Source organism: Phaenicophaeus curvirostris, chromosome 18 (assembly GCF_032191515.1).
Source record: "Phaenicophaeus curvirostris isolate KB17595 chromosome 18, BPBGC_Pcur_1.0, whole genome shotgun sequence".
NCBI lineage: Eukaryota > Metazoa > Chordata > Aves > Cuculiformes > Cuculidae > Phaenicophaeus > Phaenicophaeus curvirostris.
In genome coordinates, this window is record NC_091409.1 from 3,191,064 (window position 1) to 3,203,218 (window position 12,155).

Consider the following 12,155-nt stretch of genomic DNA (forward strand, 5'->3'; position numbering starts at 1 on the left):
AATGCACTGATCTTTCTGTGCCTAAAACAGCTTTGCAATAAACCTGTCCCATGTCAGCTATTAACCACCAGCAGCCTTCATTCACTTCTTATCCAGAGGCACCTCCATCTGGGTGCAGCTTTTCAAACAGAACTGGGAAAGGTGCTGATCTATTTTGGAGCTGTGAAATGCCAGCACATCTTGCTGCCTCCCATTCCTTAGAGGAGGCAGTTTGGGATACAGAAAGTTCACACAGCTCCTCAGCTCTGTGTGCTAACAAATGCTGCCATAAATCTGGACACTAATAGATGAAGAAATTAAAGGAGCAACAGGAAACAAGGAGGCGTACCATAAAGCACTGAAACCCACTCTCTACTGAACACCAAGGCTTTCTGCAGGCAAATGGGAGCTGGGGCTAGTTTTCCCTTGATGCGGAGAACCAGGAGTGAAGAATTAAGTCTGTAGAACTCAGCAAAGTCTTCAAGAAGCCATAAAGCAGCTAAAAGTCCTCTTAGTTGGCAACAAATACAATACTTTCTCAAATTCAGAAAGCTAGACTCAAATTTTAAGGAATCCTATTGGTCAGACAAGAGGTAAGATGAAATTTCACTATTCTCTAGGAATGCATCCATATCCACTTATTCACTGGCACCAACCTGGACAGAAGAATAAAGCTGAGAAATACCATTTTCTGTAAACAACGGAAGGAAACAAGAAATACTCATAGCACAACTTTGTCTCTTTTGTAGAAATTGGATCTGCAGTTTAGAAGATTTTGCCAATGCATAGGGACACCTGTCCAGAGGATTCTTGCAAAACAAAACTGAATGAAAACAAGAGAAGGTTTTGTGGCACAATATTTTGTAAATAAATACAAATGTATAATTAATTACACACTATTTCAACATCTTGTGTTTAAAAACTCTTCTGTAACTCATGCTGCTGAGTAGCCTTTTACACTGCACAAATAAAAGCAAATAAATTTGTAACGTACATAAATTTAGATTGAAATTTGAAACTGCTGGCAGTTTTGAAAGATCAGTCACTTGATAGAGATTTAAAAGTTTACAATAATTTCAGAGAAGTTGTTGTAATTACATTTTGTTATGGACAATGACACCAGCTGTCTCTGTGGTGGGTAAAAAAAAACGGAAAATCAAGAAAATAGCCAAAACTCAGATTAAGAAACTGAAATAAAAAAGGAAAGTAACATCAGAAACCAAACTGGTCAGCAAGACAAGATGTAAGCTGAATCAGATTTTTCAGAAGCTGACTTTCCTTGCCTGCAGGTCAGGCACCCGCTAAGTCTGGCCTGGCAACAGCATTTTCCCCTTCCACTTCTCTCACTTGAATACCTAAGGACTTGTTTTGCACAGAGCAGATTTAGAAGTGCAGTCAAAGCCACGAGAAGCACCTCTCACTCGTGTGCTTGTCTCCCAGAGCTGTGCATACATCTCTGTATGCACGTTACTTTAGCTGTGTGAACAAATTAGGAAGTAAGTATGCAGCTAACTAATTACAGCCATTTGTGAACACAGCTACTTAATTTCAGAGCTCAGCTGAGATTAAGTTCAGCGCAAGCTAGGAACAAATTTGCACACATATTTCGCATGCAGAAACTTTTGAGATCACAGTCTGAAAAAGCTAAGTGCTCCTCATCTCCTATGATCTATTCTGGCAAAGTCAGAAAATATAACAACAATTCTATTAGAAGCACTTGTCGATCTGCACAGATAACACAAGACTAACGATACACGCATACACTAATGATTAACATCATATTTCTCATCACCTGTGAAAGGAGATTGAAGTGAACTCGGTCCTGCAGAATGGATCACATTTTCAGAAATGTCAACAATTTCCAAAAATGTTTTGGCAGATGGCATTTAATTTTCACATCAGGGTACCTAATCTGAAGGAAGTCCAATTAAATGAGGCTGCTAATGTAACATGAAGAAGGGAGCAGATTTTTCCCCTGTATTTTCCCCACACTCATGCTGCAAAGACCCTAATACATGGTTCCGGTCTGAAAATCCTATTTTATTTGAAAGACCTTTTGAATTGTGGTATTGGAAAGGGGAAAATCTCACACACCAGGGCTCCTTTTCCTACCTTGCTGCTTTTGACTTGGGGCATTTCTTCCTATTTACAACAGAGCATGGACAAACCCTTTTCATCATTTCATTATTTTCTTTTCCATCTCTAAAACATATTCTAGAGTACCACTGACTCTGACGTGTTTCTGGCTTGGTTATATCTCAGTAAAATTAGTAATTTGATTGAGTAATCATGATTTAACAGCCAACTGCTACAAGCACAGTGGAAATCTCTGGGAAAAGGAAAGCAAAATAGAGGCCATCAGGGAAAGTGTATTTTAGGGAGAAGAGCTGAACTGAAAATAAAAATTGATTTCTTCCTGCAAATAAAATGAATGCAAGCTGCAATAAAGTTAGCATTCTCAGACATTCAAAAGCAAAGCATTGCAATCAACCATAGTTAGATGCCTCCTCCCAGGTAAGAAGTAATAGGGCAAGAGGAAATGGCCTCAAGTTGTGCCAGGGGAGGTTTCGATTGGGTATTAGGCAAAATTTCTTCACTGAAAGAGTCGTGAAGCATTAGAACAGGCTGCCCAGGGCAGTGGTGGAGTCACCATCCCTGGAGGTGTTCAAAAAACATGTAGATGTGGCACTTCAGGACGTGGTTTAGTAGGCACGGTGGTGTGTTGATGGTTGGTCTCGATGATCTTAAAGGTCTTTTCCAACCTTAATGATTCAATGATTCTAGACAAAGTCTTTTTTGCTACCATGGCACCAAATCACAATTCAGAGTAACATGGTGATTAGAACAAATTCTTGGTGGCAACAGATCAAGCCTTTAAATGGAGACCGGAGCCTGCTATCAATAATTTCTGAACTAATAACGGGGTTGTTACGGCTGATCCTGCAGCCAGGGCCATGAAGAAGGCAGGGATTGGCCATGGCCAGAGGGAGCCCATGCATCGACCAGAGCAGCCGTGAACTTTGTTTATATGACGCTTCGAGGGGGATTGGATCTATAAATAATATACATAATTCAGCCTCAAATCCACGCCTAAGTAAACAGACTGAAGAGACCCCATAAGCAAAATACCTGAAACTCCTTTTTTCCCACTCACGCAGCAGGAGGAGAGCTTAAAGTTTATTAGCAACAGCATTTGCTTAGGTGGTTGGCTGGGTTTTAATTGCTGAACAAAATGAAGGAAGTTTGCTGGGGATGCTGTGGGAAAGCTGAGTGGAAAACTGACGTTTGCTTTTAATTTATAAGCAGCAAAGTTAATGATCGTTCTTATTTTATCTGACAAAGAATTTCTTAGTATTGATCCAGCTCCCTCTAACAGGGATTTTTTTTTTCTTCCTTTGAAAGAAAAATGAGTAAATAAATATCAACAATGCTCAAAATGGAAATTCAGTTAGATTAAGCTCACTGTTTCCTTCCTTTTCTAGACACGTATTGAGGAAGCCTAAAACTGTTTCCAGCTAGAAGAATTTTGCCGTTTCACAGGGAAATTTTTGCAGGTATGCTAGGCATCTTTCTGACAAAGGGAAGAAAGGGAGAACAAGGAAACAGGGAGAATAAGGGGAAAATACCAATTTTATATCTACGTTTTCTTTTACCTCTAGGCTTGTAAACATGCATTAAATACAATTTCTGTATCAGTATTGCATAACACATTTCGAATCTCTTTAGAAAAGAAAAATCTTGCTTTGTATAATTAGTTATTTGCCTTACAAAAGGGAGAAATAATCTGCCTCAGACTTCCTCTCCTGCTTTTGAGCTTCTTGCTCATGTCTAGAGGCCTTACAAATTCTCCCAACCCCTCAGTAACAGGAACCGTCCTTCCTCTCCTTTTCTATTTTCTTTATCCTAATTATATTTCTCTTCTGTCAAGCCGAGCTTTCTGTTTGCTGAATTTGTATCACAGTTTTGTAGTGAGCTGGCTGAGCACCCATCAACCTCCTCTTAGGATTAAACCCCCAGCTCTGGTGCTGCTCTACTTGGCTTTTCGCTGAACTCGTCCTAATGAGGATGCACGAGGTCACCCGGTGCGGGAGGAGAAGGGGGCAGAAAGGCTGCAGAATACTGAAAACAATTCAAACCTGTGCTTACGGAACTCGGTGGTCAGAATTTTACCGTCTTTTGACATTCTTTCAGGCTAAATATTGTATTTCCTAAGTTGGCTATCGTCTCCAGCTGGCTGTTGGCTCCCGTACAGACTAACTCGTCTTTCAGACAGCTGGCCCTGTAGCTTTCAGCTACTTACACAGTTTGTTGGCCAAACCCAAAATTAATTCACCTGGCTAATGAGCTTAGTGGTTCTTTAGAAGATTCTGCAAATGTTTTATATAGTAAATTTCATTTATTTAAGCATAAAATGTACAGAGATACTATAGGAATATAATCAAACCTTCAGCCACACGCATACATATGGCTGGAATTACTTAAATGAACAAGAATTTTTGCTATTTTGTTCAGACAGATGCAGAATCAGACCTACATTTTCCTTGCTTTATTTTAATCCATTTCATGTATATATAGATTTGTGTGTGCATGTGTGTGTGCTTCATCTCTGGCACCTTGCTTGGCTTTTTAAGTAAGCTTTTTCTGTCTGTTTGTCTCTCTTGTACCTCTCTTCATTCCAGTCCATCTACAAGATTTTTTTTAAGCTTTCTGCAGCAGCAGAACAAAGAAACCAGTGAAAAACAATTGTCTACTTATATTTTTTTTGGCTTCTTTAATATCCTCAGTGGTCTTCTATAATAGATTTGTGTTTTGATGGCCAACTTAAGAAACAGAATTCTAAAATTCTGTGTGAATTTTAGAGGTGATTAAGAAAATGAAGTCAGCAGGATGCTGCATGTGTATAAAGGTAAAATTGTTCAGATATGCTGACACCATTGGCATATGAGGTCTTTATTCAGCATTTCTTACACAGCCAGACCTTCTTGCAGCCAACACTGCAAACCTGAGCACACTTTGGGCCCAAAATCAAAATGCAACTGAGGGTCTGAAATGCTTTTGTCTAGATTCTGGAGCTCCTTACAGCAGAATGTTTCTGCAATTACTCCTTGATGGATGTCTGGAAATATTCCATAGTTATACTGTTATATTGAGTCCAATAGACATAGTCCAGATTTACCTGTATGCTCTTTCTACTTCTTCATAGATCCTAGGTAGGAGCCAATTATTTTCAACATCAACAGGACAATAAATTTCATCATTAATCTTGGCTGGGCTATCCAAACATAGTTTAATATTGCTTGTTTCCAGTAAGTCTCTTTCTAAATTACATGTTTAAACATCTTGTAAAAACAAGGCTTTGGTGGACTGAGAATGTAACATCAACTCACATATATTAACTCTCTTTATAGCAGGTACTTGCAACTTGTTAAAAAGTAAAATTTAATTCTTTTTTTTCTACTGCATTTCAGTTCACGTCTAGGAAAAAATCCACAATCCCGTTCTTTTCATTTTTTTCAACTAATTTAGCCGATACATTTGCATAATTTTATGAAATAAATGATTTTGCAAAGAGCTGCACTGACTTATTCAGTGATCTTAGATTTTTTTTCAACTGTATTTTAATGAGACAAGAAGTGACATTTTTGCCCAGATACAACAAAATCATGGTCAGAAAACCAGAAAAAATAGCCTAGCAGGAAAATCTTTCTATTGTAGCAGGAGGAAGGGGAAGAAACATGATTTGTTACTTTCTCTGAGCTTCAGAGCCCATTTCACTGAGCAGGGTGGTTACAGAGAACTCAGGATGGAGTTTATGAAGGCTGCAGCAATCTGCTGGCAGTCAATTTAGCTTAAACTGTTGAATACATTTTGTAGGTATAGTTTGCTAATTTGATGTCAAGGAAACCACAGAAAAATTAGATCATGAAGTGGTATAATTTAGTTCATCTTCTTTGACATCAATCGAGGTACACAGATTACTTCCCCTCAGGAGAAATCGTCCCAGGTAAGTGTCTCACTTAGTGGTTTTCATAGCAAGAACCGATGGAAAACTACAACCAGCATTACTGAGGGAATAATTTGCATTAAAAGAAGTGTGTAAGATAGAGAATTAAGAGACTGACCATTGGTTGTGGTGCTTGTTTGATATTTAAAGAGAGTGGATTGACTGGAAGACTTGTGATGATGTTCAGGAAAGAAGCCACAGGGAATGACTTCGCATTAAGGTTTTTAGTGTTGTCTGTTGAGATGTGCCAACTTTAATAGAAGGAAAAAAGCGATTTTTCTTCCCATATTGTAGGTTTTGGTTTTTGACTTGCCACCTTTCATTGCATCTATTTGCTGCTCAGACTAGTTTCCAGCCTTCTTGCAGCATGAGTCCTGCTACAGTCACTTGCAATTGGAAAACATGTAAAAATCACAGTATGGTACCTTCAAGTAGCTGGTTTCTCTCCTCTCATTTGAAAATAAATATTATAAAAGCAAATCTCTAGAAACACCTTAGCAACTGGGACAGAAATGTGCTACAGCATTTTTTTTTTCACTTCTCCCCAGTATTTGGCTTCCAACAAGTATTCTCTACTCCTCCAACAGATGTTTTAACCTCTCTGCAGCAGGTCAAAGCATGTTGGGATGGCACAGTAGTGCAACAACCGTAGGAAAGCTCCATATGGAGAGCCCTAAATGAGCAAAGCTAAGTTAATAAATTATTTCTTTAAAATTAATTAACCAAAGAAAAGGCTTAAAGGAATAAAACTACCTGGGGATCAATCAAAGTACACTTTCCACTTCAAAGAAATAAGTGGTCTTAGGCCAAATGAATCCCTTCTTTGAGAAAAGTAGAGAGGTTTGTTTTGTCTACAGACTTCACGATTAAATGGTGGTTAATGTCTGAAGAATGAACTTCCAAAGAAAAGTCTTGACATTTGTTTTGTTATGGTATGTTTAACACTTCCACTTTCCTTCCATTTCCTTTTATTTTTTCTCCTTGCTTTTTCATTTGTTCTGCTAGGGACCAGCAGCACTGGAGGGAAAAGAGAAAATTTGACCCTAGTTCTAGAAATTTCCTCTAAAAACTTGACATTTCCAGAAATTATTTGTGACTGTGAATGTGGAAAATTGCCTCAAAGCATCTAAATTTTACTACAGTCTGTCAGAGGGAGAACACGGTATCTCAAACCTTGCTTCTGCTGTTTCCCCAAAGCACATATCTTTTAAAACCAACATGTCATTTTCTCAACTTAATATTTTGGTTAATAGATTTGGAAAGCGAATATTATAATCTCCATATATATTTCCTTCTATAACATGTGTGGCTAACTTATGGAATGTGTATAATTTGTGTAACTTAAATCTTTAAAATATTTAATATCAAGTATCTATTCAGTTCTAATATTTGCAGTTCACAATTGGTAGTGGGTTAGAAAATGATTAAATGAGTCTTTCAATCAGAGAAAGGAAATACTACTATCTAATGTACCCAGATATTGAGGCATCCTGCTAGTAAGTCTTTTGCTGCACCTTTTCAGCTGGTAGATGTCTTTCTCAAGAGATAATCTGTTGTCATTTCTTAAATGCACTTTCTTAAGGAAATGAGGCTCCTGAGCTCACATTTTGCTTTGCTTTTGTCCTCAGCTAATAACCTCTAGAAACATTAAACTCACCAACAAATTGTGGAATGTCCATCTTCTCTATCAGCCAAGATTCAGAACCACACTGGACATGGTCTTGGGCACCCTGCTCTGGAGTAGATTACTTCCAGAGGTACCTTCCAACCTCCATCATTCTGTGATTCTGCTAAAACTCCTTTTTTTTTTTTTTGTTATTTCAAATGAAGCTACCAAAATATGTAAAAGAATTCTAGGCAAAACAGAAAGAAAATGCAACAAATGTCCAAACACCAAATATTTCTGAAGAGATGACAGTATTCAATAATCACTCCAATGTCAAAATACTAAACATGGGTGTCCTTACCTGATACTCCCATTCCAAAGTAATTTCTTTATATGCAGTATCTTGCTTCCCAGCTTTAGTGCAATCCCAGCCTATGGGATTTTGAGCTTGAATCACTGGCATTCTTGCAGCAGGTAAACCTTTAAGCTTTCTCTGTGGCTGCTCAAAGTTCTTCCACAGGCTGACTTCATCAAGATGATTGCTAATAAGCAATTATCTGAGTCTCAAAGGACTCAGATAAAAAAGCTTTGACACAAAAGCTATTTTTTTCCATGTATTCCAACCCTTTGAGGGAGGTGTCAGAACAGCCTTCCTTGCTTGCAGAAAGGGAGAGACATATTGATAGAAAGTATTTAACCACCTAAAACACAGGCTCTGCACAACTTTTGTGCATTTTGTCCCAAGAGCTGGATCCAAAAAACCAAGTGTAGTCACCATGTTCATAGAGACCAGGCTCTAGGGGTTCTACCTCCCCAGTCCACATGCTACAGCCTTGCCCTGAAGAGATAAATGTGAGCTCTGACCTCTGTATTATTGGTGGGTCTTTATTTCAACCAGTGACATTTCAATATAAAAATATACAAACATATCTTGAAATAGTGATTGACACTTAGGTTTCCTCCTTCCTCTTTCCAACTGACTGTCCAAATCTCTAGACAGTCATTTTCTATGTGCACCTCAATAATACTTGACAGATTTTGCACAACTGCAAGAGAAGATGTGGGAGTGAATTAAATTAATCACGACTGTTTTCTAAATTTCATTGCATGAAATGTCTATTTTTCACAGCACACCCGCACGGATACGGTACAATCAGTGCCTTTAAATGAGAAGCTGTGAGAGCAAGAGCTGTGCCCATCAGCTTGGCACGTGGCAGGTTGGTTGCACAGAGCTGGTTCATAAAATGCAGCCAGAGCTGTACTTTGGAGAGCAGAGTCATCACAGCTGGGTTGTCCTTTTGCAGGGCAAGTTCACTAAATCCATAACCAAAAGGATTTTGGTTGTTTTTAATTTTCCTAATCAGCTTAATTCTTGACAACAAAGTGAGACATCAGATTGTTTTAAATGGCAGGATTCCAAATAACAAACTTCAATTTAATCATTAATGACAGCAAGTTGGGATATTATCTAGGAATTATTTTCTGGCTGCGAAAAGTTACTGTTTTTAAATTGAGTCAAGCAAATTTCTATTTTTAATTACATCATTTCTGGCCAAGTCCTACAGAGCGTGTTCAGGAAAATTTCTAGGAGCTACAAGAAGAATTTTAGTATAAATACGCTCATCAGTACTTTACAGACAATAACCTTTGGGGTTATTTCCTTTTTTCAGTTCAATGCTCATGAGCAAATGATGTCACCAAAGCATATATCACCAGCTATTTATCCTTGCACAAGAAAAAGAGCGTCAGTTATTTGTTTCAAAACACATTACAGCATTTTTAAATTGCATCCAGAGACTTAAAACCCACATCTGAAGCCTTTTGTTTCAAATGCCTTATTTGTAAAATGACCTTTAAGCGATATTTACCTTCTTTGTAGTTTTCTGTTGTGTAATTACTGGTGACTGTCCTTGACTAAAATATTCTCAAGGGGTAGAATTCATCCCTGGGTACACAGGCAGCAAGAGTAAGGCTTAAGCATATTTAGCAATCCCTGCAATCATTTCAATGTATGCCCAAAAAAGCACAGTCTGCTTCTTAGACATATCACATCAGATGTAGTAATATGCTGTGACATGGAATACTCAAGTTAATGCGAATTAAAATCTTATTTACACCAAGTATTTATACCTGCATGAATGCAAGTTAGAGTTTTCATTGAAAGACTCTCCCTTTTTTACTCTGGGAATAAAGTAGACAGTTCAGCTTGTAGTACATTCTACTTGGGTGGTGAGCAGTAACAGTGAAAAAAAAATAATATTTGCATTTAGTTTGATGAGAAAACTTACCAGTTGAGCATTTTAGCCATCTGAAAATGTCTTTCAAATTAGGGAATGAAATCTTGAGTTTGTGAATATCCACAGCAAAACTCCTGCAAGCAACGCAGGAATGGATCTCATCAAGGGCTTTTTGAGTCCCTGTTTGAGTCAGAGCACCTCAGCGCTTCGTCAAAGCAAACCTACAGTTTGAATTTTTTAATGTATTCTTCTTTAAGGCAACCAGCTTGAAATATGTTTGTGCTTCTTCTGAGTCATCATTAGCAGCTACTTCTTAAGCACAGGAGTGAGTAGTTTCTAAGAATACTTTCAGGCTTTAGTTGTTGTACACTGAGTGCCCACCAGGTTCCCTTTTAGAGACCTCATGTTTTCATTCTCTTTGTCTAACACAATTTTTTTTCTTCTCTAGCAATTGGTATTTGTATTTGAAAAGCATTAATTCAAACTAAAAGACCGGCATACATAAGTGACTACAAAGCTTTTTTGCACAGAACACCTTCTAAGTGACCATGATTTTTATTTTTGCTTTACTGTTCAACTATACAAATTAGCAGGCGCTTGGCAGATCAAATAGAAAAGAAGAAAACTGGAAAGCAAAGTTCAGCCACTGTCCTGGGATAGAATTGTCCATTTATGGAAACTAATTTTTTTTCCTGTGTTTAATGTTGAATAACCTCAGGTCTTTAGATTTTTGATTTGAGGAAACTCTGGGAAATTTCCCTGGGGAAAGATATTTGTAATTCAATCTGTGAGTTCTTGTAAAACCCTTGTGAGCGCTGGTACACATGTAACACTGGCCTCTCTGGGAGCTCAAGGCAATTCTGTGACCCGCGCCTGTGTAAGCTCTGTTTCTTATAGCATTTCTTGGGGCAACTTGGAATACACTGAGACACTGGACTGGCAGATAAAGTTAGGGATTTTTATCAGAAGCTCCAACCCCAGAGTGCAGGGCTTCTCTCCCTCATGATTTTGCTGAAGGCAACTGATGTCTAATACGAGATCCAGAAGTTATCTTTCCTGCTTTTGCTAAAGTACTGGACGTACTACCAGCAGTGTGCATTTTAAGGAAATAAACTATCAAAAGAGATCTTGATTTCCTTCAGGGGCAAACGGTTCTTACAGAGCTGAGTTGTCATGAAGCGTTTGACCCACAGCCTCACTTTGTGCAACTGGATATTGTGATGAATTTCACTGGGCAGAACGACTTATATAACATCACTATTAACCTTTCATATTTCATCCTGTGCCAAATGTCGGCTTTGTGGGTTTCATCGGGAAACAAATAATCCAGGGGCAGAAATACTACAGTTTTATAGGTTACTACTTGTCAGAGTGCTCCCAATTGTATTAGTTTTCCCAAGCAGAAGGCTCATTCAATGTTTTGCCTTTCACAACTACAGGTCTGCCAGATAAAACTGTCAGCACTAAGGAAGAATTCCAAAGACATTATAGACACTATCCACATGGAGACTTAGGGCTTGTCTATATAATTACAAATAAAACTTAAGATGTAGTAACTGTTATTCTTTATATCACTAAAACTTAGCAATACGGTTGACTCTAAAAGACCTGAAAACCCCAGTCTTATGCAAAACAGCGCTTGGGGGAAAAGTATGAGGTAGCGAAAAAGCTCTATTTATTTATTTTTACATGTAAATCAGGAAGTCTCTGAAACTCACAGGCACTGAAGAAATAGCTTGTTCAAGAAAATTGAAACATGTCTCCTCAGTAAGCTCCCACTCGATAGGAAAGCTTCGTGCTCTCTGAAGAGGCTAGAACTTCTTGCCAAGAAGGATATTTGGACATTAATTTTTTTAATTAATGCTCCAGGATATTCACACAAAGACACAGATATCGACTACTGTGTAAAATATATTTTTAATTGGAAAAAGCCATGCCAGCTGAGCTATAAAACAAGAAGAAGCTGTTAGATATAATAATAGAGAAAAAAGACTAGGGGAAAAAAGTGAGTCATGGAAAAAAAAATTTTAAAAAACCTGTTTAGTTAAAAGAGACTTCCCAGGACTCCTGAGCTAAGGTAATAGTAGAAAAACATGAAACTTATCATGACCATCACGAATGCTGTTCAGGGATGCAGGGATCTTGATACCATGGAAATGGCACTTATATTCAGGTCTATCTTACATGATTCACATATAAATGAAGATAGTTCAGATTTTGAAGCACTAACAGCACATCAAAAACTGCAAGTGCTATTTACTGTTCATGTGCATGCACTGTATAAGGCAATGTGATAGAGATGTAAAAAACTAAAAGGAATTTAATTTTC

General features: G+C 38.0%; 1 protein-coding gene across 2 annotated transcripts in view; it reads right to left on the reverse strand.

The window, feature by feature from the left end:
* Window positions 1-222: 222 nt before the first annotated feature.
* Window positions 223-12,155, reverse strand: part of LOC138728525 (uncharacterized) — a 49,736-nt gene continuing 37,803 nt past the window's right edge. The window contains exon 18 of one of the 2 annotated variants that reach the window (XM_069871948.1): window positions 223-1,167. The gene's annotated coding sequence lies outside the window, so the exon portion shown is untranslated. Of the gene's footprint in view, window positions 1,168-8,616; window positions 8,636-12,155 lie in introns of those variants that run through there. The other variant, XM_069871951.1, reaches the window with a different exon arrangement.